Source organism: Dermacentor variabilis, chromosome 7 (genome assembly GCF_050947875.1).
Source record: "Dermacentor variabilis isolate Ectoservices chromosome 7, ASM5094787v1, whole genome shotgun sequence".
Classification (NCBI taxonomy): domain Eukaryota; kingdom Metazoa; phylum Arthropoda; class Arachnida; order Ixodida; family Ixodidae; genus Dermacentor; species Dermacentor variabilis.
Genome location: NC_134574.1, coordinates 130,835,242 through 130,861,189, shown reverse-complemented (window position 1 = coordinate 130,861,189; position 25,948 = coordinate 130,835,242).

Here is a 25,948-nt window from a genome sequence, read left to right as displayed (position 1 = left end):
GAAGTCCAAACCGACATAACTAGCTTATAACTGACCACCTTTCGAGTTCGTAAAGATGGCGGACATGAAACGGTCATATCTAAATTACCCGTTATTCATCGAGAGTGAAAGCAAATTTTCCTGTGATGGAGAAGGAGGGCTTTGCGATCACTTGAGGCACAGCAAGAGCTTAGCCTAGATAAAGAATATGCCCTCTAAAGCTGACAGCGAGCAGCACTTCATCTGCGGGCTTTCGAATTTGAGTGCGCTTTTTGACCGTCTCGTAAACTTACTTGAGTTTGACTGTATAAATTTGACACAACTGTGGTGGACAAAATTGGCCTAGTAAACACCGGTGCCGACTGCCCGTACAACTAGCTCAAAGTTCCACCGCCCAAAGTGCAATATCACGATGATGCCTTCGTACGAACCATAAGTTTTCCCCATACGCTATGAGCAGAGCTGGAACTAAAAGGTTTCATTGTGTGATGGGAAGGCAAAGATGATTTTTTTTTCATTTGGCTTGTTTGACAATATGATTGCAAAAAAAACAGACCAATTTGTAGCAACCACCTCCATTTGTGTGTTGAGCACTACAGCCACAGCTGTGGCACACACAAATGCATCCCGATACGACGGCAGGACATTTAGGACGTGTCTTGCATGCTACCAAGGATGAAAAATTGTAATAAACAAGAAAGCTCTATAATTTCTCCTGCTGCTTGCCTACTGACAAGGAAGAAGTCCGACGCCTTGAAGCTGCAACTTGCGATTGCGCTTCTTTGGGACTCCTCATCTGCGGAGCGCTCCACCCGACGTGCTTGTGCTTTCGGCTTCCCGCGGTCAGTACACCAGCTAGTAAGATAAACTATTCTTCCCGCACCTCACTGGCGACTTCGCCCATAATGGCAGGCCATGTTGAGAGTCTCTGTAATCCAAGACACCATTCACGAGGTCAGCGGAATTTTTAACAGCTGGTGTTCCTTAACCCCATGCACGACACACCAGCGTGAACTTTGCTCCTATTGAAATAGTTTTGGTGGCTGAATTGACGCAAGTGACGCCGTAGTACATCACGGAAATCAAAAGAACACAACAGTCTATCATCCTCAGAAAAATAGCCTTACAGAATGTCTAAATAAAGCGATAGCCGACATACTGCTTCAGTACATCAGCACACTACCGTCTCGTCCACATGCACAATTTTCGTCAGGTAAAGGTAGGGAAAAAATCCAATGCCCACATAAAGCAGGGATTGACCTTATAACAAGAATATGACTTACCGAAACTTAATGTTACCACCTTACAATAGGCAAAGGCATACAGAAAGCAATTTTTGACACTTGTGTGGCTTGCGTGTGCGGAACCTTGTGCGTATTCACAATGCATTCATCGCTGTCCACATAGCGCTGTAACGGATAACAAAGAGGGCTGTTTTCTAATTTATCTGCACCAACAGATCGGAAGCTACATCGTCACCGTTAGTCTACGAATGGTTAATATAAGGGCATAGTTTCACATTTTTGTTGAGGCTTCGTTTGAAAGGTCATACTGTCACCTTTATTCAGTAAAGCGGAGAACAGGTACACATACCTTCCATAGCGTAGACGTTACCCTAGCGTTTTTTAACCTCTCCGCAGTGTAACCTTTTGGATATATATGGCTGCCTATGTGCGATCCTATAAGTTTTCACTGACATTTAGTATACAAGCGTTCTTTATTTTAAGGTTCTCCGTTCGTCTTTTAAAATCGTCTGCGGTGGATAACTTACCGAAACCTAATGTTTTGATAAGTTATCCTGAGCTGGATCCTTCGAAGAAGCGGACATTACTAGCAAGAGAACTTGAAACATACAATAAAATAAACCAAGATTCCTTATAGACCTTCCTAATTCATTTGTTTACACCAGATATTTCTACCTACGTATGGTAGCCGGCTAGTTTGCAAGATGCATAGGCTTGAAACCTTTCTCGTGTATGACACTAGCTTCGAGATATTTCCCAAAGCGCGGGACGAAATATACAGGAGTTCCAGCGTTGCATTTCTCGTTCCGCACGACACTCTAGAGCCACCAACTCAGAAGTCGGAGCCCACTTTCGGGAAGGTGGGGCAGCGCTGACTGCAACTGCAGGTGGCGGGGGGGGGGGGGGGGGGTGTCGGCATGTGGTGTCTCCACCGGCTCACTTTGCGCGGGCCAGACAGGTGCCGAAAGCGATTGTGGCGCGGCTCCCTTGACGCGCCACTTCGAAAAAGCTGTTCTTTGGCAGGTAGGACACCCGCCTTCGTGCCTCTTTGAACGATATATTCTCCATCAATTTGATTGTAACGATTTCTTTTTTTCTTTTTCCCATGATGGTCAGGACCGCGAGTATGCACCGTGCTCCTGGTCACACTTCATGCAGTGTGGAGTATTGCACGATTCAGACGTGTGTTCAGAAGCGCTACATTTGGCGCAAGTAAGTCTACCTCGACAGCTCTGTGAGGTACAGCCGAACCTCCGGCATTTGGAATATCGTAGGGGGTTGGGGATATGCGGCCTGACTCTGATCTTTGCGCTGCCTGCCTAGATTGTATTGGGCAATGCACTTGAGCCAAAGGTTAGAATGACACGCTAGGTTAGAATTTCTTTTCCTTCACGCCTCATGTACTTTGCTATGACATTGATCACAACGATAATAAAATAACGCTACGTACGCTTTAAAGTGCCATATGGGCTGCTGGCGACCTTCCATCTAGATGGAAAGAGTGGATGTTTGCTCCTGTTTAAGATAGGGATGACCGCTCCGCTGTGACTAGTTATCGCTCGGTTGTTCTCACGATATGCATTTGAGGGTTATACGAAAAAATGATTACTCATCGTCTTTTACATTTGCTTGAATTTAGCCGAGTGTTTGATCTTCATCAATGCAGTTTAAGGGCAGGCCGGTATACAATCCACCATCTCGTACACGCCGAAACAATCATTGGCGATGCGTACACAAATAAACAATTATTCTAACCCTTCTCTGTATGGGAAAAGCATACGAGACAACATCACTTTACGGAATCCTGCGAGACCTGTCGGCTATGGGAATCCGCGGGAACACAGTACGTATAATAAAATGTTACGGGCGCAACCGTGCTTTCCAAGTAAAAAATAGGCAATGCACTGTTCCGCCCGTTCATAGAGGAAACTCGGGTACCTTAAGGATGCGTGCTCAGCTATCCGCTTTTAATGGTGAAGATGAATTCACTCATAACATCATTGCTAGTTAGTTAGTTAGTTAAATGGGGGTTTAATGGCGCAAAAGCGGCTAAGGCTATGCTGCGCCAAACACGAGGTGTTCTAAAATACAGTTTATAAAGTGAAAGACTATGTTAAGAACCTATATTTTATGTAAAAATCCAGTGTCTTCTAGAAATTTACGGACGTCACATAATGGGACTAGCGGATCATCACCTAAAATTAGAGCAGGGTGTAACGGTATGTGTAGTTTATATAATTTGTGCAAAAGTGTTCGTCTATGTGTTTCAATCTGCGTGCATGTGAGTAATATGTGTATAACTGTTAGTGGCTGTTGACATTTCTCGCATGTTGGTGTATCTTCTTTCCTAAGTAGGTAATTGTGTGTGAGGTGTGTGTGCCCAATGCGTAGTCGGCATAAAACTACTTCGATGAACCGCTCCTGATGGTAGCATGACTTCCACTCCCCAACTACGGGTTTCGTGAGATGTAGCTTGTTGTCGGTACAACGCTCCCATTCGCGTTGCCATTTTACCGTTAAGGCTTTTCTAATTGCGCGGATGCTATCTCTATATGGGAGTGTTGTGCTTGTAATGTCTTTGTGTGCTGCCTTCAATGCATATCGATCAGCTGCTTCGTTACCCGGTATCCCAACATGGCTTGGGACCCAGCAGAAACGAATTGACCTCCCGTATTCGTTAAAAGCCACCATGTTTAAAATGTCTCCAATCAGGGGTTCACGCTCAGATTTCAGATGTAGTGCCTTCATTGTGCTTAAAGAATCTGTATATATGACTGCATTTATGTGTTTATCAGCGATAATTTTTTTAACAACAACCCATATAGCGAAAACTTCGGCCGTGAAAACAGAGGCGTGTTGTGGCAATCGAATACATTTTTCCCAATTTTCCGTTATGACCCCCACACCCACGTGTTCTTTCGTTTTGGAGCCATCAGTGTAATATTGCACGTTATTTTGATATTTGTTCTGAAGTTCACGGAATTCTTGTGTAATATGTTCGCGTGGGGCGTCTTTCTTCTTTAAATGTGTTAATGTCCAGTCACACAGCGGTTCAAAGTCGTGCCATGGGGGCAAACGCTTTGGCTTTGTGGCAACCTGGAGCAGTTCGCGTGGAATGTCGTAATCCCGGACATAGTCCTCATATCGCAGGACAAGCGGCTTAATCATGTTCGGTTTATTTGTATAGTGTAGGCGTGAGTTGCATTGTGTGAGGATGTTGTAGCATATGTGTTGTGGTGATGACTGAATTCTTAGTACGTAGGAAAAAGTGAGTAATGCTCTGCGCTGCTGTAATGAGGGTTCATTACACTCAACATATAAACTTTGGACAGGTGACGTTCTGTAGGCGCCACTTGCCAGTCGCAGTCCAAGGTTATGTACTGGATCAAGTCGTTGGATATAGGATTGTCTGGCTGAGCCGTAAACAATGGAGCCGTAGTCTAAAAGGCTACGAACAAGAGACCGGTAAATACGTAAAAGACACGTTCGGTCGGAACCCCAGTGCTTATGAGATAACACTTTGAGGATATTCAATGCTTTATTTGCCTTAACCTTCAGTGCTCTAATGTGGGCAAGGAAGTTTAGTTTTTTGTCGAAGATTACTCCCAAGAATTTATATTCCTGTTTTACCTGCAGCGCAACATCATTCAACTTTAAATCCGGGTCTAAGTACAACCCTCGTTTTTGCGAAAATAGCACTGCAACAGTCTTCTGAGTACAGAAGCGGAAGCCATTTTTCTCAGCCCACTCCATTAGTTTATTTATTGTTATCTGGAGCTGCCTTTCACATGTTGGTAAGTTTGAAGCGCGGCAGGCTATTTGCAAGTCATCGACGTATATGGAGTGCATAACAGAAGTGGGAATGACTTTGTTGATAGAGTTCATTTTTACAATAAAGAGTGTTGTGCTAAGTACGCAACCCTGTGGCACGCCGTTTTCTTGGATAAACGTGCGGGAGAGCGCAGTGCCCAGACGGATTTGGAATGTTCTGTTGGATATAAAATCTGCGATACAGTTTAGCATTTTGCCACGGATTCCTAGCGCGGCGAGGTCACGTAAGATTCCAAACCTCCACGTGGTGTCATACGCTTTTTCTAAATCGAAGAACACTGCCAGGCAGTGCTGTTTGTCTACGAATGCCTCACGTATTTCGTGTTCAAGTCGGACGAGGTGGTCTGTCGTTGAACACCCTTTTTTATAGCCGCACTGATGAGAATCAATGGAGTTCCGTATATGAAGCGTGAAAGTTAATCTGGCATTTACGATACTTTCATATGTTTTCGCCAAACAACTTGTCAGGGCAATGGGTCGAAAGCTGCTTGGGGATGTGGGGGATTTACCTGGTTTTAAAAATGGCACAACTATTGCGTTTTTCCAACTTTTTGGCATGCTTCCAGATTCAAATATTTTGTTAAAAAATTTAAGGAGAACATCTACGGATGCTTGGGACAGGTGTGCGAGCATAGAATAATGGATCCGGTCCGGACCTACTGCAGTTTTGTTGCCAGTACAGAGAACCCTGTTAAGCTCTTGTAACGTAAATGGAGCGTTGTATTCGTCCCCTGACATACAAGTAGTTGGGAGTTTCTCTTTTTCTGCCGACAGTTTGTATTTTAAGAACCTGTTTGTATAATTTGCCGAGCTAGAGACGTTATAGAAATGTTCCCCAAGTATATTCGCTTGTTCTTGTAGTGTTGTCTGAGTGCCTGAAGGTGTGAGTATGGGTATCGTGTATGATGAGTAGTCCCCCTTAAACTTCCTGACCTGGTCCCACATCCTTTTGGATGTGACGGTGCTATTAATTGTAGATACATATTTTCGCCAAGACAATTTTTCCGCCTGTCTCCGAATAAATCGGGCTTTCGCTCTGGCTTGTTTGAAATTGAGAAAATTGTTTTGTGTTGGGTATCTGCGTAAAATTCCCCAGGCCTTGTTCTGCTGTTTTTTTGCTACGGTGCATTCACGTGTCCACCAAGGATTCAGGTTTTTCCGAACCACGCCAGAAGACTGCGGAATGGCCTTTTCAGCTGCAGAAATTATGCAATTGGTAAGCTTTTCATTAATTTCCTCAATGCTTAGGTCTGTTAAATTAAGTTCCTCCAGCCTGGCACTTTCTGTAAAAACAGTCCAGTCGGCCATTTGTAACTTCCAGCTGCGTGGTTTATGAGCTATAATGGGTAGTGTTGATGGAAGGTGGATTAAAGCAGGTATATGATCACTGCCATATGGATTCTCCAGTACGTCCCATTTAAGATCGCTAAATATATCCGGAGAGCAAAACGCTAAATCAATGCAGCTAAAATTATGTGAGCTCGTTGAGAAATGAGTTGGCGAACCTGAATTTAAAAGACAGATGTTATTAGTCAAAATAAAATCTTCTATAAGTTGTCCTCTTTGGTCATTCTTATCGCTACCCCAAAGAGTACAGTGAGCATTGAAATCTCCAACTAAAACAAAAGGCTCCGGCAGCTGGTCAATTAAATTTTCTAAATCTCGAGTCGTGAAATGGGTATGGGGAGGGATGTATAACGAACAGATGGTGACAGTCTTAAAAGTTAAAACGGTGGCAGCTACTGCCTCAAAGGCAGTATTTAGTGAAACGTTCCGTGTAGGAATGCCGCCTCGACCGACAATAGCGACACCTCCTGATAGACGACTGGAGTGCTCGCGGTCCTTTCTTATGATTGTAAAGCCTTTAAGAAAATTTGTATGCTTTGGTCCTAGGTTCGTTTCTTGAAGGCAGAATGCCACTGGTGATAACTTATTTAAAATGTCCTTGATGTCACCTAGATTGTGAATTAGGCCTCTGCAATTCCAATGAATGATGAAAGCCATGTTATTGGGATTGAAAAAAAGAAACTTGTTTGTGTGAGCTTACGAGTTGTAGGTGACATGTATTTAAAAGCTGATTACTCTTACGAAAGGCGGTAACCGTTCAGGTTACCTTTCCTTTTCTTAGCGAAGGTATAATATGCTTATCCTTCTGTAAGCGCTCCAAGGAACGCGGGTCTTTTGGCGTCAATGACGCAGGGGTTTTCGGATCGACATCCATCGCCTTTCCCGAGGCGCTGGACGATCGAGAGCCAGGCGCCGAGACACGCGTCTCGGGCCGTGGAGTGCGGTTCAACTTAGGGCCCTGCGGCACTGTGGTCTGCTGGGCCGTCTTCGTTGCTGATGGAGCAGCAGTGGCTGCAGCCACCAAGGGGGCGGTTGGGGTCTCTACAGGGGTACCGGACGTGGACCCTGTAGATTCCTGAGGCCGGTGTGTCGCTGCCCCCTGCCGCGTCACACTGGCATAGCTTGTTTGAGGTAAGTGTCCTAGTCTTTTCCTCGCTTCGTAGAATGAAATCTTTTCCTTTACTGTGAGTGCAATTATTTCTTTTTCTCTTTTCCAGCAAGGGCAGCTCCGCGAGTAAGCAGGATGATCGCCCTTGCAATTGACACATTGTGCGGGAGCATTACAGTTGTCGGATGGATGGTCGTTGGCACTACACTTCGCGCATGTTTCCTTTCCTCTGCATGATTGAGATGCATGCCCGAACCTCTGGCACTTGAAACACCGCCTTGGGTTGGGTATGTACGGTCTGACGTTGATTTTCAGATATCCAGCGTCGAGTGAACTAGGGACAGTGCTACTACCAAATGTCAAAATCACATGTTTCGTCGGGATCTGTTGGTCATTTCGTCGTAGTGTTATTCTCTGAACCTTAATTACGTTTTGCTCTTGAAATCCTTCGAGTAGCTCTTCGTCGCTGAGGTTCAAGAAGTCTTCTTCAGATATAACTCCCCTGCTAGTGTTGAGTGAGCGGTGTGGAGAGATTGTTACTTTGATGTCACCGATATTGGTGAGTTCGGCGAGCTTTTCTAGTTGACTTTTCTTGGTCAGTTCAAGGAGGAGGTCTCCGCTAGCCATCTTTGAGGCCTTGTAACCCGATCCAATTGTGTTTGCTAGGCATTTCGATACTGTGAATGGTGACAGTTTTCTAACGGTGGTGTTGCCTTCACTATGAAGAACGTGGTATTTCGGAAATGTGTCTTCGCTTGGTTTTAAAAAGAACTGGAATGCTGCTTCGGTGCGACCTCTTTTCAGAGGCCGATCTGAAAGTCGCGGGAACGCTTCTGCCATTGGATGGTTTCAAAATTCGGCGGCGGTGGTAGCCACCCACCACGGAGCCCAACAAGGGGACGCTACAGGTTCCAAGAAACCTGCAGACGCCAGCTATACAGCGCCACTATAACCTAATGTATATACCCAAGGTTGAATATATCACACACGGTTAACCCTTGCCGCCAGGAAATACGGAAGTAATAAGAAGTGAAGAGAAGACAGGAAAGATGGGAAAGTGGGAGAGAAAGACGAAGATTGGAGAGGAGGACAGGAAAAGGCGACTGCCGATTTCCCCCGGGTGGGTCAGTCCGGGGGTGCCGTCTATGTGAAGCAGAGGCCAAAGAGGTGTGTTGCCTCCGCCGGGGGGCCTTAAAGGTCCAAACACCCAGCTTCGGCTCAACCCCCAGGATCCCCTTTTCCCCAGACACGGCTAAGCCGCGCACGGCGACACGCCGCGCACGGCGACACGCGGGAGGGTCCAACCCTCGTGTGCTCGGGTACGTGGTGTCGCAACACACCAAACGCCTGCTTACACAGACGCCCCTGCGGGGATAACATCATTGCCTTCAGCCATAATTTATTCCGTGTATGTACACGACGTACATATAGGTTACAAATCGTTTGACCGTACAGTTTGCCAACAACCGGCTCAAGCAGCCTTGAACAGTATGGATCGTTAAAAATGACTTTAAATAAATGCTAATAAACGCTCGTGTATTCTATATGGACGAAAGAAATGGGTGCCCGCCGATTCTGTAGTGAAACTAGACAGACATCGCATACCAGTGAACAAAGAACACAAATTCTTATGCCCTATTTTTTACCCTAAACCAACTTTCATCCCCACATAGAGTATCTCAACGGGGAATGTTGAAGCGTAATAAACATAGGAAAGGTTTTGTCGCGCACCACATGTGGCAGAGGCAGGAAATATTTATTATTATTTTTATACACACGCCTCATTTGATCCCGCATAGACTAGGGTGCGATTGTCTATTGCTCTTCTGCCACCAGCGCTCTAAGGATGCTGAATGTTGCAAACCAATTAGGCATCCCCCACGTGACTTGAGCCCTATAAACTGTCTTTATGTAGAATCAAAGGAGTGGCCACTCGACCTTGAAAGATCTTCTTTCAGTTTTACGTACTTTGTGTAAGTAAATTCAAACTGGCAACGTATTTTGTTGCTCCAGCATAAATGATACTAAATGTGTCCCACTTTTTTGCCACCGACCTATAGCGAACGAGACCTTGTCACTGCGGGTGACGAAACTCGCTGAAGAAACGAGTGTCACACACTTTGAGGATCGTGTAATGCCTCCAGCAATGCTCTTTTCGCCATGACAATGGCAAATTACAGTGTGTGACACATCGTTTGTTCAGAGCACGAAGCATGCTACGAAAATGGACATCCCCGAGTGCATTTTTGTGACATTTAGGAAAAATACTCTAGCCCGGTACTTTACCCCAGGCATCAAAGTCACACACTGGCATGGCTTATGCTGCTGTTGGTACATCATTTTCTGAATACGATATCCTGCACCTAGAAAAAGTATTATGGGACAAAACTGCAATATAAATTTCAGGCAGGCTGTAGGGGTGGACTCAGAATTATTTTTTATAGCCGTGATGTTCATTAAGGTGTCCCAATATCTAAGCGCACGTGCTTCTTCTATTTCGCCCACGTCGAAGTGATGCCGCCGGGGTCGAAATCAAATCCGCGATTTTTAGCGATGCCATAGCCGCAAACTACCGCGACGGTATCGGAATTGTCGATTTGACGGTTGGCCACTTCTGTAGTGTCGCCTGGACCCTGCTGTGCGCTTTAGTTTTTTCGGCTCGGCGTCTGGTGATGAATATAGTGTTATATGGCGCAAGGGCCAAGTATCACCAACGAGCGCCAGGCCAGTGGCAATGAGTTCAATGTGAAGCAATAAATTGCGATCAATGGATGCGACAGGCCTGCAAAGGGACCTAATAGAGGGTCGGTGTGAAGTGCGTAAAACCTAAATGTACTAAAATTGTAGCAATGAGTTCGAAGAGCGCCAAAGACACCTAAGATACATTGTGAAAGAACTACAATATGCTAAAATTTGTCAAACGCGAAAACAAAATTCAAAATAACGGAGCCCTTGAAACAAAGCCCTTGAAACGCAAGAACCTGAAAGAGTGTGCTTCACAAGGACTACTACGCAGCGGCCTCCTCTGTAGAGAGGATGTGATGTGAGGAAACTATTCGTCTATTAACATGCAAGACCACATCGTTCAAAAAACCTAGCGCACCTTTGGTGGTAAAAAGTGGTTCTTTACCAAGCAACATAGGCACGTGGAGAGGGACAAAACAACGGTATGCTAGAGGAAAATGCTTCCTTCTCTCTCTTTCGGCTTTCCGACACTTCGCGAGGACGTGAAGGACGGTGAGCCTCTCACCCCATCTACGACATCTAGTTTTGTGACTAGTCAATAGAAAACTGTGAATACCATGAATGGGTCCTATCCCGAGACGACAGAATAGGACATGAGTTTGTGGTGTTTTTCTAACGGAGGGCAAGAAACCTAAGCGTGGTTTATTCAAGCGGAGCTTATTATATGTTTTGATGATGTGTGGAGTTTTATGGCGCAAGGGCCAGGTGTGGCCAAAGAGCGCCATGTCTGTGGTAATGAGTCTGCGGTGTAATTATGATTGCTATGAAGTTGGTGTGAGGTGGCTGTAAAGAGGCCTTAAAATATGCGCTCTAAAGTGCGTAAAATCTGTATGATAAAATTATGGCGATGACGTATGACTTGTACTATGAAAATTTAGATGCATATAAAAAGAATGATACGATAGGTAAAATATATCACGATTATAAGAAATGCCAGAGCACTACTGCCTCCTTAGAGCCCTTGAAGCACAAGGGCCTGGGTGCATGTGCTACGCAAAACAATTATCGCAGTGGCATCCTCTCGAGAGAGGAGGCGCTACGAATTCATGGGACTAATAACATGTAAGACGACATCTCTGAGGAAACCTAGGACACTGTTTGTATTAAAAAGCGGTTCTGGACCGAGAAACATCAGAGGATGAAGAGGGATGTGTTGGCGGTATGCTAAGGAAAAATATCTCTTTCTCTCAGATTCGGCTTCCCGACACTCCAGGAGGACGTGGAGTACGGTCAGCCTCTCCCCGCATCTACCACAGGTTGGAGGCTCACTTCCGGTGAGTAGAAAATTATGGGTGCCAAACGTGTGTCCTATTCTGAGACGACAGAATAGGACATCTGTTCGGCGCGATTTTGTAGTAGAGGGCCAGAATCCTAACTGTGGTTTTATCAGGTGGAGCTTATTATCCGTTTCCGCATCCCATATGTGTTGCCGGTGATCTCGCAGCCTCCTTCGCAAGAAAGGCCTCAGATCTGTGACAGGCACCGCAGCGGTAGGGTTAACAGCTTGCAATGTGATTGACGTGGCCATCTCGTGCGCCAGAACGTTACCTTCGATTCCCCTATGGCCAGGGACCCAGCATATTACGATATTCTGGTTAGATCTGTACGCTTTACACAAGACGGAATACAGTTCATTAAGTACTGGATTTTTGTGTGTATAGGGTGACATCAGGGCCTTCACGACACTTAGGGAGTCTGTGTATATCGCTGACTTTTGGAGTTTTGATTTTGTTATATGCTTCACGGCAGACAGTAATGCGTAGGCCTCGGCCGTAAATATACTTGTTTCCGCGTGTAGTACATCGGATTCTGAGAAGGATGGGCAGACGGCAGCATACGACACCCCGGCATTGGACTTCGAAGCGTCTGTGTAGAACTCTGCGCAGGAGTGCTCGTGCTGGAGTTCTAGGAAATGAGCTCGTATTTCGATCTCTGGTGCGTGTTTTGTTATTTCTAAAAAGGATATGTCACATTCTATGACCTGCCACTCCCAAGGCGGTAACAACTTGGTTGGATGCATTAGGCGAAGCTCGAGGAGTGGGACATGTATCTCATCACTAAGCTCCCTCACTCGAAGCGAGAAAGGCTTTCTTACAGAAGGACGATTATGGAATAGTGTAGTGCAGGTCATATCGTTAACAGTGTTAAAACATGGATGTTGATGATTGCAGTGTATTTTTAGGAAATATTTAAGGCTGATGTAAGTTCTCTGTAGATGGAGCGACCATTCATTTGATTCCGCGTATAAGCTTTCAATCGGGCTTGTTCTGAAAGCACCAGTGGCTAAGCGGATACCTAGATGGTGGATAGGATCTAGGATCTTTAGTGCACTCGGAGCGGCAGAGTTATATACGACGGCACCATAGTCCAATCGTGATCGAATTAGGCTCTTATAAACATTCATCAGACACTTCCTGTCGCTACCCCATGTTGAGTGGGATAGAACTTTAAGTAGGTTCATTGACCATAGACATTTTTCTTTAAGATATTTAATGTGCTGTATAAAAGTAAGCTTGGAGTCTAGTATAATACCTAAAAATTTGTCTTCTTTGTTTATGGGTATTTGATGTCCACACAGTTGAACACACGGATCTGGAACCAGGCCTCTCTTTCTAGTAAAAAGAACACAAGTGCTTTTGTGGGGGTTGATCTTAAATCCGTTTTCGTCAGCCCACTTGGAAACCTTGTTCAGGCCCTGCTGTACCTGTCTCTCGCATACTGCGAGGTTGCAGGATTTAAAGCCTATTTGTATATCATCGACGTATACGGAATAAAAAATGGCCGGTGGCAGTGAAGCACGTAGTGTGTTCATCTTAACAATAAAAAGAGTGCAGCTGAGCACACCTCCCTGGGGTAAACCAGTTTCCTACGTAAAAGGACGTGACAGTGCATTACCGACTTTTACTCGGAAGGTACGATTGGACAAATAGCTTTCTATTAGGGCGAGCATATTGCCACGGATGCCCATTCCCGACAAGTCTCTCAAGATTCCGTAGCGCCACGTTGTATCGTACGCCTTCTCCATATCTACGAACACGGATAGGAAATATTGCTTATGTAGAAAGGCGTCGCGAATGTTTCCCTCAATGCGCACAAGGTGATCAATTGTGGACCGCCCTTCCCTGAAGCCACACTGAAAGGGATCAAGCATTTGGTTTAATTCCAGGAAATGTATGAGTCGCCGATTAACCATTTTCTCAAACAGCTTACAAATGCAACTTGTGAGGGCTGTCGGGCGGTAACTTGACGCCAACGAAGGATCTTTACCTTGCTTCAGAATGGGAATCACAATCGCTTCTCTCTATGCAAGTGGAAGATATCTAGCAGCCCAAATAGTGTTAAAAAGTGCAAGTAAAGTCAGTTGTGTGTCAGTGTGTACGTTCTTAATTATGTCGTACATAATTCTGTCAGGTCCTGGCGCAGAGCTCTTGCATGTGATCAAGGCAGCTCTTAGCTCGGCAATGCTAAAGGGATGGTTGTAACGCTCATTCTCTCGACCTTTTCTTGTTAATGGCTTACGTTCTTCTGTTCCTTTGTATTTGAGAAAGGATTGTGTATAATTTGTTGGACTTGACACGCTCTCAAAATATTCCCCAAGTGAGTCTGCCTGGTCTTGCAGCGTATCTCCCTGTCCGTTTACCAGGGGGAGTGAATGTGTTTGCCGCCCTCTAATCCTATTTACTCTGTTCCAGGCTTTGGCCTCATCTCTGAACGAGTTAATACTTGATAAAAACTTGTGCCAGCTTTCTCTTCTGGCCTGTCGGCGGGTTCGCCTGCCTTGGGACTTTATTTTTTTGAAGTTCATAAGATTCTCTGCAGTCGGAGAAGCGCGTAGCAACCCCCACGCCTTGTTCTGATTCTTACGGGCGATCCTACATTAGCTGTTCCACCACGGCACACGTCGTTTGCATGCCAGACCACTCACTTCGGATATGCATTTTGATGCGGCATCTATTATGAATGATGTAAGATATTCCACAGCCGCATGAATTTCTAAAGAAGACATGTCGGCCCATGAGATGTTAGTGAGAGTTCGAAATTTCTCCCAGTCGGCTGTATCTATCTTCCACCTAGGAGCTCGTGGAGGAAGTTCATTTTCTTCAGATGTTCTTAGCAATACGGGGAAGTGATCACTCCCGTAAGGGTTTTTCGTAACTTCCCATTCGAGTTCGAGCAGTAAAGAGGCGGAAACTATACTAAGATCTATTGACGAAAAGGTTCTGTTCGCAAGAGACTAATATGTGGGTTCTTTCTTATTTAGAAGGCACGCTCCAGAAGAGAAAAGGAACTGTTCAACGAGACGACCTCGCGCATCGATACGAGAGTCTCCCCACAAGGTGCTGTGTGTATTGAAATCGCCAAGAACAACATAACGTTCTGGCAATTCATCTATGAAGGACTGAAATTCATGTTTGCTTAGTTTGTAGTGTGGGGGTCTATAAATCGAGCAAATAGTGATAAGTTTGTTCAGCAAAACTATTCCAACCGCCACTGCTTCAAGGGCCGTTCGTAGCTGTAAATGTTGACATGCTATGCTCTTTTGGATTACAATTGCAACACCTCCCGATGATGCGATTGCATCATCGCGATCTTTGCGAAAAGTAACATACTGTCGGAGAAAGTTTGTGTGTTGTGCTTTAGGTGTGTTTCCTGTAGACACAGCACTTTTGGATTGTGTTTGTGTATAATCTCTTGCACATCATCGAGATTCCTGAGAAGACCTCTGACATTCCATTGGATGATTTGTGTATCCATATTTAAAAAAAAATTTGTGCTGTGTTTACGGAAACTGAGGTGATGCCTTAGGTTACAGAGCTCTTTCGAGGCCCTGTAACGGGAGTTCTGCCCTTTCTGGAGCGTTCGAGGGAGCCTCGCCGCTCCTTAGGCGTTTGTTGCGCCTTGAGGACATGTGTAGTGTCCATTGCCTCTTGCGAGGCGCCGGACACGTGCTCTTCCGAGCGGGAAGTTACCAGCGAGGGTCCCGCCTTCGAGGGCAAGACCCCTGCGCCCACCAGCCCGGAGGTCGATGGGGCTCCCTGGGGAATTTGGCTGCGCCGGCCGTTGCCAGTGCTTTAAGGGACCTGGGAGGTTGAGGCAGCCTCGGCTGCGCCCACCTTCGGGGTCGATGGTCCGTTCTCCTCGGTTGACGGAGCAACGCTAGCTGCTACCACCGTGGGGGCAGTTGGCGTAACTGCCGACTCACTGCCTGTGGGTCGGACAGCCGCCGGAGGCCGTTGTGACGCTGCCCCCTTACGCGCCACATCGGCAAATGTTTTCTTGGGCAGGTAAGATACCCGCCTGCGTGCCTCTTTGAAACTTATATTTTCTTTTACTTTAACTCTTACTATTTCCTTTTCTTTTTTCCAGGATGGGCACGACCGCGAGTACGCGGCGTGCTCCCCATCACAGTTTACACAGTGGAGAGCATTCTCACAAGCTTCAGAGGTGTGTTCGTGGGCACTGCACTTCGCACATGTTTGGCGGCCTCGGCAGCTCTGCGAACTGTGGCCGAAGCGCTGGCATTTGAAACATCGCAGTGGATTGGGCACGTATGGCCTGACACGGAGTTTGATGTACCCGGCCTCGATTAACTCGGGCAGGACACTTGAACCAAAGGTGATTATTAGGTGCTTGGTTTGGATCTCTTTACCATCTCGCCTCATCTTTATTCTTTTGACATTGATAACATTTTGCTCGCTGAATCCCTCCAAGAGTTCAGCCTCAGTGAGCTCCAGGAAGTCATCGCCTGACACAACGCCGCGGGTGGTGTTCATTGTACGGTGCAAAGTTACTGTTATGGGGGTCTCTCCAAATGACACTAGTTGCGGTAGTTTTTCATATTGTTTGACATCGCGGAGCTCCAAGAGGAGGTCGCCGCTTGCCATCCTCGACACTTTGTATCCTGGACCAAAAACATCAGTTAAGGACTTTGAGACAAGGAATGGTGAAATGTTTCGCACTGCTTTGTTTGGCTTTTCAGAGTGAATAACGTGGAACCGGTGGAAATTTTGGATTTGGTTTCCGAAAAACTGAAATACATCTTCGGTGCGCCCTCGTTTCGGAGGGCGATCAGGAAGTTTGGGGAAAGAAGTTTCCATGAAGATATGTGTACATTCGGCAACAGCGCCGACCGCCCACCACGGAGCCCAACAAGGGGACGCGGCAGAGCTTGCATGCAAGTCTGCACGACGCCAGTCCTACGCCGCCACTATAACCAAATACGGTGTACCCAAGGCTGGATAACCAAGCAGGGTTAACCCTTGCCGCCAAGAAGAAGGAAGTAAATAGAAGAGAGAAGGAGACAGGAAAGGTGGAAAGTAAGGGAAAAACGAAGGTTGTAGGAAGAGAGAGACAGGAAAAGGCGACTGCCGATTTTCTCCAAGTGGGTCAGCCTGGAGGTGCCGTCTATGTGAAGCCGAGGCCGAAGAGGTGTGTTGCCTCCACCGGGGGGCCTTAAAGGTCCAAACACCCAGCATCGGCTCAACCCCCAGGATCCCCTTTTCCCCAGACACGGCTAAGCCGCGCACGGCTACACGCGGGAGGGTCCAACCCTCGTGTGCTCGGGTCCGTAGTGTCGCAACACACCAAACGCCTGCTGACGCAGACGCCCCTGCGGGGATTATATGTTTTAGAGTCCCACAAGCGTTGCCAGTGGCTTCGCAGTTTCTTTCGCAAAAATGCCTTGGCATCTGAGGCAGAAAGAGCAGCGGTGGTATTAATCGCTTACGGTGTAATTGATGTGGCCATTTTGTCTACTACCACATTATCCTCGATACAACTAGGACCAGGAATCCAGCATATTGTCTCGTGTCTACGAGATGAATAAATATTGCAAAATTTACAGCAAATCTAATTAAAAACAGGATTCTTCTGTTTTATTGAGGACATTTGTGCATGTACAACAGTTAACGGGTCCACGAATATAATTTCTTCCTATAGTTTTAATTTCTTTATGTGTTTAACCGCAGTCAGTACTTCATAGGCTTCTGCAGTAATTAAACCTGCATGGGGTTTCAATAAAGCTGATTCAGAGAAAGAAGGACCCAAAGCCGCGTAAGACATGCCAGCATGCGACTTTGATGCATTGGTGTAGAGTTCATGCAAACACATTTAACCTTCGAGCTCTGGTGCGTGTTTTCTAACTCTTACAAAAGATATATGACATTCTATCACCTGCCCCTTCCAAGGTGGTAGCTACTTGACTGGAGGCATTAAGTGATGTTCGAAGAGTGGGACATCCATTTCCACGCTAAGCTCCTTCACACGCTATGAAAAAGCCTGTCTAACAGAGGGTCAAGCATGGGAAAGTGCAGTGCACGTCGAATCGTTAACCGTTTTTGAACACGGATGTTGAAGATTACAGTGCACTTTGAGAAAATATGTGAAACTGATGTACGATCTCTGCAGATGGAGTGACCATTCATCTGATTCTACATAAAAACTTCGATGAGGCTTGTTCTGAAGGCACCTGTGGCCAGGCGGATACCTAGATGGTGGACAAGATGCAGCATCTTTAGTGCGCTCGGGGGGGTAGAGTTGTATAGTACAGCACCATAGTATAACCGCGATCGAATTAGATTGTTACAGAGAGTTATTAAACACTTCCTCTGGCTACCACTATGCTGTGTGAGATAGTGTTTTGCGTAAGTGTATTGTTTATTAGTCTAACACAAGAACTGTTGGGGGGGGGTTGATTTTAGGTCCATTTTTGTCTGCCTACTTGGACACCTTGTTTAAGGCCTGCTGTAGCTGTCTCTGGCACGCTGCGAGATTACAAGTCTTAAAGCATATTTGTATGTCGTCCACATTGACGGAACAAAAAATAGCTGGTGTTACTGAAGCACGGAAGGTGTTCTTCCTAACAATAAAGGGTATGGGGCTGAGTGCGCTCTCCTGAGGTACACCAGTTTCCTGTATAAATGGACGCGGTAGTGCATTGCCTATTTTTACCCAGAATGTGCGGTTGTGTAGGTAGCTTTCTTTAATCGTTACCGTATTGCCGCGGGTGCGCAACGCGTACAGGTCGCGCAGGATTCCGTAACACCAAGTTGTATCACACGTCTTTTCCATATCGAAAAACACCGTGAGAAGGATTGTTCATGTATGAAGGCTTCACGATTGTTTGTTCGATGCGCACAAGATGGTGAGTTGTAGACCGTGCTTCTCTGAAACAGCACTGATATGGATTAATATTTTTGTTTGATTCAAGGAGGTGTAACATAGAATGGCTTATCATTTTTTAAAAAAGTTTCCAAATGCAAATTCCGAGGCCGATTTGGCGGTAACTTGTTACTAATGTGGGGCCATTGCCTCGTTTTATACAGTAGAAAGTGACCCGGCAGCGCACGCAGCATTGAAAAGGCCAACTAGCGTTATTTGAGTATCGCTGTGATGCTTAATCATATCGTACATGATCCTGTCAGTTCTAGATGCAGAGTTCCGACATGCAGTCAAAGAGGCTGTCAACTCGGAAATATTAAAAGGCAGGTTATATGATTGGTCTGTCGGGTTTGCAGTCAATGTCCTTGCGTTGTGCTACTTGTTTCTGTCTTAGGAATGCCTCGTAATGATTATTGGAACTGTAAGCGTGCTCAGAAGGCTTCCCAAGAGCGTCAGCTTTGTCTTTCAAGCTTCACGGTTCTCTAGGGGCAACGGATGAATTTCTTCCCGCTTTACACTTCTCAGCTAGTCCCATATTTTGGCTTCTTGGCTATACAAATTTATAGCTCAGAGAAAGCTCTACCAGCTTGCCCTCTTCGCCTGTCATCACGTCCTTCTTGCCTGGCATTTAACCTGTTTAATTTCTGTTAGGTTTTCGGCCGTAGGGCATTCACGGATTTTGCACCATGCTTTATTTTGTCTCCTTCCATCAGGGGACCTGTCTTTTGAATGAAGTATCACTTGTTTGAGGAATAAACTTTTCAGCAGCGTCAATGATAAAAGCGGTAAAGAATGATGCAGCATGATCTATAGTCAATTATTTATAAAATCTTGTGATAAATAGATGGATTCCTCAAAAGCATCCCAGTTAGCTGAGGCCAGTTTCCAGCGAGGGACATACGGAGGAGAACCATTCTGGGTTACTAAGTTAAATGTTACTGGTAAGTCATCACTCCTGAATAGACTTTATATTACACGCCATTCTAAATTAGGGAAGATACAAGGGGATCCGATCGACAGGTTTATTGACGAGTATGTGCTATGGTGGGGTTTGTGATACGTTGGTTCCTTCTTATTGAAGAGGTGCACACCGGAGTTTAAAAGGAAGTTTTCAATGAGCCCACCTCTCGCGTCGCAATGTGAGTCTCCCCGCATCTGTTTGTGAGCGTTACCCGGTAAACGCCCATAAGATATATATTGTAAGTTTCCAATGCAAGATTTTTTTTGAAAACAGTGTTTCTTGTGCAAAGAACATATTGCTATGCCAAAAGCTTCCTAAGATGACGCAAAATAAAGATTATTAGGTCCAGAATATATTTCCCTATGGGCCTTTGGCAGACCCCTACTTCTGGTGCAATTCCTCAAAGGACGACGCCGCGCAATATTGAACTTTGCACGTCGAGCAAATATTCCTAAACCTTTTGTCATTCTGCGCACTTGAACATCACCGGCAGCGTTTGAATATTGTTGTTCTTATAGGGAAATCTAGTACGACTGACAACCACACTTCATTGGGTACAGTAAATTTCTTACTTTCGCCTTGGTAGGCCCTCGGGGGGCGTGTGTCGCTGCTCTTTTTCTTCCACTGTATCGATTCATAAACTGGCTGGATAGCATGGTTTGTTTCACAATAATGTGAAATACTTCCGCAAACAATGCGTAAATTATCATAAGGGGCATGAAGTTGGGTACGAGCTTTGAAGAGGCTAGCGGCTTTGAGCGAAAGTTCGGCATGTTCTTTGCATGTGGCAGTGACAGTGCAGATCAGCCATCCCAAAACCTTCATCGCATTCGTTGTCGTCGCATTCGTCGCATGCCTTGCTTTGCCGTCACCTGGACATTGTCAGTTTCATCAAAATTCGGGCAAATAATTATGGGCAATGGTTCGTCCTCACCACCATCGTCCTCGCTGTCTGAAGAGTTGTTTAGATAGTATGGTAATGAAAAGCACACTACCAGTGCTTCTAAAACGGTCAAGCGCGTTTCCATTTAGAGAAACCAAAAATCGTACCTCGTGGGAGGCCCGTCGGGAAGTCTATTACCACTCCATAGTTGCAATTCAAACGTGCATAACTTTACACCCTCATTACATTAGGCTCTAAAAGTGCACCAAATAACTCAACATTCGAAACATTCAATAAATGCATTTAGTCATCTTTCTCACAGTGAAAGATACATTCATCCACGAGTTATTGCAGGCTTTGAAATTACCTGTGACAAACACCCGTACAGAGCAAAAAATGACAGTAGTACTCCAAGGAACTGCAGTGCTACATCGTGGCTCGCGCGTGAGTTGCTGAAATTTTTTCTAATTGTTTCGCTGGAGTTACTCCAGATATTTCCACACTCTCATGGCGGAGCAATTAAGTGTCTTGGAGGTAAAGGCTTTGAAACACTGTGATAAATATGTTCCTTATGGGCGTTTAAGGTTTAAAACCTCCCACGAGTTTGTAAAGCTCGGAAAGCTGAATAATGAGGTGATTAGGCTCCGCGGTATGTAAATGGCATATACAGTGACCAATGTCTTAAAAAGAATGGCCCGATCGGACACTGCCTCAAGAGGAGTCTGAAGGGTGACGTCCCGGCAAGCTACAGACTCCGCGGCTACTATAGCTATACCGCCGAAGGTACTAGCCTCGTCACGGTCTTTTCGAAAGATGGTGTAATTTCGCAGAAAATTAGTATTCGTAGGTTTAAGATGCCTGTCTTTACCACACAGCAACCTTGGATTATGTTTTTGTGGAAGTTCTCTAAAGTCATGGAGATCATGAGTTAGGCCTCTAACATTCCCTTGTAGTATTTGTGTCTCCACTATGATAAAAGTGTTTCGTGCTGTGTGTTTAAGAGACGCCGAGTAGCTCACGGGCCCATTCCAGGAGTAGTGATGCGAGTTTTGTCTTTTTCCGAGTGATTACGAGAATCTCACCGCTCCTTCAGCGCTGGCGTCACCGTCTGGCCTGCTGCTTTGGCCATCGACTCTTGCGAGCGGGGTGTTTGACGTGAAGCGCTCAACACGCCACACGAGACCTTTGAGGAAACGAGCCCGGAGGTTGACGGCCTCTTCTGCTGTGGTGGCAGAACAGCGCTAGCAGCAGCCGCCTCGGTGGGGGGGGCAGTTGGAGGGAATGGATGGCGTCACCACTTGCTCACGGCGTGTGGGCCGGACAGCCGCCGGGAGCCGTTGTAACACCGCCCCCTGACGGACCACTTCAGCAAAGGTGTTTTTGGGCAAGTGTGGCACCCGCCTGTGTGCCTTCCTGAAGGTTATATTTTCCTTTACTTTAATTCTCACTATTTCTCTTTTTTTGTGTTCTTGATGAGGGTCGCACTGCTAATTCCTAAATCTATAGCAGAAAATTATTTGTGGCGGATACTGTAATAGGTGGGCTCTTCTTTATTAAACATTCACGCACCAGAGTTTCCCAGAAAGTTTCTATGGGCCAACCAGGAGTCTCCCCACAATGCGCTCTGGGAGTTACATATGTAGTTCGGGAGCTGGTCAACCAGCCTACAGAATTGGGCTTTCCAAATCTGGTAACAAGATGGTATGTAATTGCAACACGTTATTCTTAGTTTTGGAAGGAGGATTGCTAGCACAGACGCAGCCTCGAGACAGCCTCTAGTAGAGCCATTTGCTCCGTCCGATGCAAATGAGTCGTTACGGTCTTTCCGGAAGATAGCATATTGTTTGAGGACATTTCTTTGTGTAGGACTTCAATGTGTTTCCTGAACACACAGCACTTTTATATTGTTGCACAGAGAACGTATATTTACTAATATTTACATGTAACGCGAGCACCAAAGGAATCACAGCAGCCAATATGGCGAGGAGCCACCTCTACGTCACCGTCATCGATGCTGGCCTAATGCGACAGATTTCTGTCTCACGGCATTACCCCCCGGGCGAAAACACTCGCACCATCCGTGTAGGCTAGAGTGCAGCATCAACGGACGGGTTATACAGCTTTAGCCAAGCAACGTGAACATCTGTCTTGACCGGCGTAGAAGGCAACGCTGGCTTTGCCTGTGCAATCTCATACGTCACGTCGGTAACTTGGCACATAACGCGATAAGAACCATGGTAACGTGGTAGAAGCTTCGGTGATAGACCAACTAGTTGAGTTGGCGACCCGAGGAACACTAAGGATGCTGGAACGTAAGATACATAATTATGACGACAGTCGTAACGTAACTTAGCAGTTGACAAGGAGCTCCGTGATACACAATCCCATCGCGGAGAAGGAAGTCGACAATATCGGTAGCACGGCTGGTTGGAAGAGCTCGTGTAATAGCGAAGCGCGTGTCTGTCAGCACAGCGACCCATTTGTTCCCGGATGCTGATGTAGGGAAAAGTCCGATAGGATCGAGGCCGACGTGGAAGTACGGCTCTACTGGGACTTCGATAGGCTGAAGAAGGCCGGCAGGAAGCGTCGGTGACCTCTTGCGTCACTGACACAGCTCGCAGCTGCCAACATACTTCTGTACTGAGCGATAAAGTCCAGGCGAAAAGAAACAACGCCGCACACGATCATAAGGGCGCGTTACACCAAGGTCAACTGCTGTGGGTTCATCGTGAAGCTGCTGGAGGACAGTGGAACACATGTGGGTGGGTACCACTAGCAAGTTATCAGGGCCTTCGGGGTATATATTGTGGCGATGTAAAGTTATAGTATGTAAGGTAGACATCCCGAGCGACTCGTCGGAAGTCCCGGAACTGAGACGGTCGATGATGGGAACGTAATGCCGGATCACGCCTTTGGTCATCGCCGACTTGAACGAAATCCGAGATAGAAAGAACACAATCATCCGTGTGAGGGTTGGTGTAGTTGGGCGGATCAAAGGGATAGGGGGACAGGCAGTCGGCGTCCTGATGTAATTGGCGAGACATGTGCACGACGGAAAACGAGTACTCTTGTAATCGTAAAGCCCGGTGTCTAAGACGGCCTGTAGGATTTTTCAGTGAGGATAACCAGCAGAGCGCATGCTAGTCCGTCACTACCGTGAATAGACGGCAAATAGATACGCCCGAAATTCGGAGATGGCCCAAACAAGGGCAAGGCATTCACGCTCGGTAATTGAATAATTGCGCTCTGGGGCAGATAGCAGGCGGCGAAGGTGCGCTATGGCGCTGTCACGACTGTGCTGGTACTGGGCAAGGACAGCTCTGATTCCGTATCCACTGGCATCCATCCGAACTTTTGTAGGAGCAGAAGGGTCGAAATGTTCCAACAGAGGAGAAGTTGTGAGAACGCCTATAATCGCAGAAAATGCATGGTTTCGCAACGGCCCCATGAGAAAGGCGTATCTTCCTCGCGAAGGTCAGTGAGTGGGCGGTCAATGTCAGCGAAATTTTTGACAAAGCGACGGAAATAAGAACATAAACCAATGAAGGAGCGAACGTTTTCGATAAAGGAAGGTACGGGAAAATGCTTCATAAAGCGAATTTTTTCAGGATCCGGTCGGATTCCTGCGCCATTAAAAAAGTGTCCGAGCACTGTTATTTCGCTGCCACCAAAGTGGCACTTGGATGAGTCAAGCTGAAGACCGGCCCGGCGGAACCCTTGGAGAATGGCCGACAGGCGCTGAATATGGCTGGAAAATGTCGGTGAAAAAATAATAGCGTCATCCGGGTAGCATAAGCCGGGCGACCATTTCAAGCCTCGAAGAACTGAATCCATCATGCACTCAAATGTCGCTGGCGCATTGCATAGACCGAAGGGCATAACCTTAAATTGGTATAGCCGTAGGTGTTACGAGTGCGGTGTTCTCGCGGTCCATAGGACTTACGGAACCTGCTAATAGCAACACCGCAGTTCGACGGACTAAAAATAGCTCGCTCCGCGGAGGCAGTCGAGGGCGTCATCTATACGAGGCAACGGATATACGTCCTTAGTGATCTACTTTAGGTGTCTGTAATCGACACAGAAACGCCAGGTACGGTCTGTTTTCTTGACGAACACAGCTGGACATGTCCATGGGCTACTAGACGGTTATATAATGTCTTTTGCTGACATCTTGTCGACTTCTTTTTGTATAACCGCCCGTTCAGCAGCAGAAACACGATACGGGCAAGGATGACTAGGGTTTGCGTCGCCGGTGTCGATTCGATGCATGAAAACTGTTGTCTGCCCTAGTGAGCGGTTGTGGAAGACAAAAGCATTCAAATATGACGCTAACACACCGCAAAATTCAGCAGCGTGTGCAGGTGAAAGGTCTGCAGCGATCATTTTCTCGGATTCACTGGTGGGCAAGCTGATGGACCCCGCTGCGCTCGTACGATGTGAAGTAGCTTCAAATGTTAGCGTAAAAATCTGACAGCTGTTTCGGATGACAACGTTGCAAGCGCAATTCCGGAAGGTAGAACACCGGCGGATAAGGCGAAGTTGAGCAAAGGGAGATAAGCTTCATTGTTGAGAATTTCAACAACTGTGTGTGGTAGGTTCACATTGTGTGCCATGAGAACGACAATAATAGACGATGCAACGTAATCGCCATCAACGACAGAAGGAAAGGGCGTCAAAAGAACATTAGTCGATTGCAGCGGCAGTCGCGCAAACTCGACAGTATACAGTTGCGTAGGCCGAGCAGCTATAGTATCCGGGCCAGAAGGGAGTTCAAGTTGGACACCGACGTCACAGTCGACAAGTGCTGGATGTTTGTATAAAAAGTCAATGCCCAAGATCACGTCCTATGGGTACCGCCCAGCCACAAGAAACAGAGCACTAGTCCGATGGCCAGATATAGTGACGCGGGCAATACATGTTCCAAAACAGTAGATGTGCTTCCATCGGCGACTCTGACTGCACGTTGCAGGGCAGGTGTCAGGACTTTCTTCAGCTTCTCACGAAGACTAGCGCTCATCACCGAGATTTGTGCACCGGTTTCAATAAGGGCCGCAACAGTAACGCAGTCGACTTGGAATTCAAGCAAATTAGAGCGGGTAGGGACAGTAAGACGAGTATTCCGAAGCCGGGTCAAGAATGCAGCGTTACCTCCGGGTGCTGCACTCCTTAGTTTTCCGGTGCGTAGCGTCCAGGGTTGGCAGCCGACGGGAAATAGCGGGCTTGTGAGGAAGTCGAAGGGAGTCGGCGGGCTTGCCGCGAGCGAGATCGGTGGTCACGCGGTGATGGTGACCTGCTACACATATTGGCGCGAGTGTTTACATCGAGCGCGTCAGTCGGTAGAGAGCACGACGATGTTGTACTGGAGTAGCCGTCAGGAGGAGGGTTCTGGGTGCTCCAGCCATTCGGCGACGTCCGACGGCTCCAGCAGTGCCGCGCAATACGCCCAACTCGAGAGCACGCGAAACATATTGGGCGACCACCTTGCGTCCTCCACTCGGCGGGATTGCGCTATCGCGAATAAAAGGGCTGGCCGCTCGGTGCGACTGATGGAACTGATGGAGTGACTGGTGCAACTGGTGGAACACACATGGTGCAGACAGAGGAGAGTCTCAAGTTAGCGACCTCCTGTCAAAACGCCGCTTGAATCAAGGAAATCATAGGCCAGTTAGCAGTGGAGACATCGGGCACAA